Source organism: Echiichthys vipera (genome assembly GCF_963691815.1).
Source record: "Echiichthys vipera genome assembly, chromosome: X".
NCBI classification, from domain to species: Eukaryota; Metazoa; Chordata; class Actinopteri; order Perciformes; family Trachinidae; genus Echiichthys; species Echiichthys vipera.
The window spans coordinates 18,845,451-18,849,748 of record NC_139825.1 but is presented as its reverse complement, the minus strand read 5'-3'; the positions used below and the strand labels follow the sequence as shown (position 1 = coordinate 18,849,748).

General features: G+C 41.5%; 1 protein-coding gene across 1 annotated transcript in view; it reads left to right on the top strand.

The window, feature by feature from the left end:
* Window positions 1–4,087: 4,087 nt before the first annotated feature.
* cbfa2t2 (CBFA2/RUNX1 partner transcriptional co-repressor 2) overlaps window positions 4,088–4,298 on the top strand; it is a 25,777-nt gene continuing 25,566 nt past the window's right edge. The window contains exon 1 of the mRNA XM_083939830.1: window positions 4,088–4,298. This exon is cut by the window's right edge and continues 200 nt beyond it. The gene's annotated coding sequence lies outside the window, so the exon portion shown is untranslated.

Sequence of the window (4,298 nt, the reverse complement as noted above, 5' to 3'; positions counted from 1 at the left end):
TCTCATTGTAGGAAGCTGTGGCTAGGAAAAGAATACAAAGTGGCAGCGTGTTTTTCCTTTTACTTTTGAAAATCTCTGTCATCGTTTCACACGGATTTGGCAGCAATTCTCCCAGTGGAATCAACCAGATTACCCTTTCAAACCCTTCAGTGAGTGCTGAGAACAAAATGCTCTCACTATGTGTGACTGTGACTGTATTGCCTTATGAAAATCAATGTGATTCCAGTTGTACAGTGTGTTTTGGAGGCAGTTTCTATTTTCTTCAACACCTAGCTGGGCTGACGTGGCCTGTTGCCCAGGAGACTTTGTTTCGTCAGTGAATATCTCACATTTCCAGATTTCCATCTTGACGTAAGCTATACTGGAAAGCTGCTGTTGAAAATATTAAGCATGAATTGCGATGTCCGAGACCAGCATCATGGGTATGCAGTTTAATGGGGGCAAGGACAGACTGGGAAAACCTGACATCGCTGTGGCAAAAATTGCTGCTTCCCTTGACTGTTGAACACATTGATGTTTTATCTTCTTTACCTGTTGCAACATGCCCACATCAGTAGAATTCCTTGTTGTTGTTTTACTGTATCACTATTGTTGGTGTGAAAGCCCACCTACCCAGGGTTAGTTAGCCTTTCAGTAAAATGCAGATTAGCCATCAAACCGCTTTTACAAAAACAGTCTGCCGTTTTGCAGCACTTGTGTATGCCATTCATGCAGCCATATAGGCAGACAGGATGGGCATCTATTGTCAAGATGAACTGTCCTTAGAAAACACTGTTTTCACTAGAGGCACATGTGCATCCAGTGCTTCAGGGTTGGCAAAGGTGAATGCATGGAGTTGCTGGTCAATTACAAATTTGTTTTCTTGGTGCATGAAATATCCTATGGCTAATATACTTTTTACTTACCCATATGAAACATGTATTAAACATTTCAAAAAGGCTTATACACTGAACCTCAATTTCTTTTGTGGTTTTAAATGTTCAAACACACAGGCAAAGGACTTTGGTAATTCCTATCTCGCTTAGTCAATCACTGAGTCTTAAAATTCCCTAATCCCTCTTGTTCTCGTTGTCTTCCATTTTTTTTCTACCCTCTAAAAATGCTGTTTACTTTTTCTAAAAGTGGAAGTTTGGCGAGGGAGCGTGTGAACAGAAACAGATGCTGCATACTCTCTTGCTCTGTTGCTCTCTCTCTCTCTCTCTATCTCACTTACACACACACACACACACACACACAAACACACAATGGCAAACAGCTGCGTGAAGCTTGAGCAGCTACAGTAAAAGGAAGTCATACAGTACGCATACATAGTAGTGTATGCATAGTATACTCCTTGTTTGGGGCAGTGCTCAGATTTAAGTCCATTACTCCTCAGATTGCTGCAAAAAAACTTTGAATGTGTGAAAATGGTCATAAGTTCCTTTCTGACGATCGCAAGAGCTCTTGTACAATTACATCTTCTACTAATTCCCCCATCACAATGACTTCTCACCAGCTTCCCAGATTTCCTTTCAAGGGTAAGCAAGATTCAGACAGAAAATAACCAAAAACCAGTGGCTACACAGGGCTACATTGCTGCAGGGTGTGTTGCTTCAGGTACCAGCGAAACAATGAAATAGGATCCAGGAAGTTCAGTTGGACTTACAGATTAATGCATTAAAGGCTTAGTAGAATTCTAACATTTTTACAGCATTTAAACACCAATAAGTAGATTTTCATGAACTGAAATGAAAATAAAGTGTTGCAGATGCAGCCTTAGTATTGTTCATAAGTTTTGTTTCAAGATAAAATGCTTTGATAGTAAGATTACGTTGACACTGATACATTTTAATTTTTTAATGCAAACAATTTTTTTGCACCGTTTAAGAAATACTCGCTGTCCATATTAACATGCCTGAAAACACATATCACATGGCCATTCATGTAAACTGGGAATGCTTGTACTGGTGTAAACACGGTGTAGTGCTGATAACGCCACACAAAGAAAAAAAAGTCAAGAACGGCTGTAATCGTTATCTGTGTTGTATTAATCACTACATTGTAGTCAGGGCTAGTCATTTGTTCTCTTCTGGAAAAAGGTCACATGATAAGGGTGTGACAAATCAGGGAAGCTCACGTTGTGACTGATAACCCCCAATCAAGTAATGTACGTGGGTGTCTGCGTCATTGTTCTAGAAAATCTACATTTTGAAAAATTGCCTTTCCAGACTTTACCAACTTCCCGGAGTTTTCAAACTACAACACAGACAGCAGAATTTTCCAATGTCTCCGTTTTAGGGTTTCTAAAATGCCAGAGCAATGTGAACCTCTGGTGTAAATATGGCAAAAGTTGTGTGTTTTGAAATGAAAACATTAGTGTGGATGTTACCAAACACAAATGTGACAGCTGGAGGAACGGCATTATACAATATTGCGGTACTAACTGGAAAACTGTTATTGAATTAATTCTGTGATCCGTCAAAGTGATATTGCTTATTTTATTGAGCTATTGAATAATAAATTGAATGACGTTTATTTTTTTATAGTGCAACTGTTGTTGTGTAGAAACTGCATACTTACTGTGAGTCACATATCGTGTTGAAACGATTACGATAATATCAGATACATTTTAACCTCGTTTTCAGCCTATGGCAGAGAAAATGGCAATGGACTCCAATGAGCGTACTCACTGATCTGCTACTTGGCATTGTCATTACATCTGGGTTTTAATCTTAATCAGCTAGAATCCTTTGTCTGTCAGTGGTGTCAATTGCAGATCACCACCTACTATGTGATACAATAGCATGTGGGTTACAGTATGCAAGGCCTTCCTCGTTTCTCCATCTTTCCACCCCCTCCCTCTCTCCTCTTCTCACAGCCACCTGGCCCTGCCCCCGAGCCTGCTGGCTGACCAGATGCACCCTGAATAAAGCAACAAGGAGAGAGGATGGGAGATAGAGGTTTTTATAGGTGATTATGCAGTCTATATCTAGCTTTTGACAACCCATAGAAATATATTAACCCACAACAAGCCTTTTTTGGGATTTGCTTAGAAACAATGCCATCACATTAACATGGATGTTAGCCGTGTTGCTTAAGGCCTGAAAGAAAAATGAGAAAAACAATAACACCTGAAGTTATTAAGTGCTGTTCACAACCGTGTATTGTGCACAAGGGCAAGGCAGCACCTTCTCTTAATGAACTGTTGTATTTATCCAACAGTATTTGCTTGTTTGTTTACATAGCCAAGTGCCTGTGAATTCTCACACATTGATCATGTTCTCTCAATTGTCGGTTGTCTAATTAAAAACAGATCTATGCCTTATTTACCCCTCCGTATTTTCCAGAAGTAAACCGGTGGAGGGAATGACAGGCTGGAGTGAATAAAGTATGCAGGCTGCCCAATCTCAGCCAGGCTCCATTATCTTAACCTGCATTGTGTCTACAGCAGCACTTGTGCACGATGCCGTGCATAAATCAGACACTGATTTAAGTTTAACTCAGTGAATATGGAGCGCAGAGGATAAGAGAGTAGAAGAGGAAAGAAGAATAACTCATTCATGCTCCTCAAGTGTCCCCGAATGGGTTGACTGGGCACTGCATTAAGAAGCTGAGACAAAAGAGGACATCAATGAAAGAGGCTGGAAGTAGGGAGCAGTTAGTATAAAAACATTTTAAAGGGTGATCCCCTCTTCTTTTGAAGGGGTAGAGGGGGGTGGGGGTGGTAGGGAATTGGGTTGCAAAAAATCCCCTCCCTCACACACACACACATGCATATGCGCGCACACACACACACACACTTTTGTTTCTCTCTTGGCATGATCTCTTGTTTAGCCTTTAGGTGCCAAAGCAATTAGTTATGTTAATTGCAGCGGCCACTGCCGGTGAATGCAGGTTCAATAAAGCTAGTCAGCAGTGGACAATTGGCCAGGTTCCATGGGGGAATGCGTGGGGAGGGAGGGAAGCCAGGGAGGTGGGGGTTGTGACGTCAGAGCACCCAGCCCATGAAAACAGAGGAGAGGACAGTGTGTGGGAAAACAGGGGAGGAGCTAGAGGCGCAAGAGAGAGATTGAGAGGGTGGGAGGCTCAGAGCTTGAGAGAGCAAGCACAAGAAAGGATGCAAATTCAATGAGAGAAAGAGAGAGAGTTTCAAGACTATAACAATAACAGCGGAGGCAGATTTAGGGAAGTAGATCGTAAGATAGAGAAAGCTTCACATGAGAAGAAGAGAAGCAGCAAAGACACAGAAGGAAAGAAAGTAAGGGAGAGATAGAGAGTGTGTTGTGCAGCGTTGCGCTGGTCTACTCGGTTATCTGTCT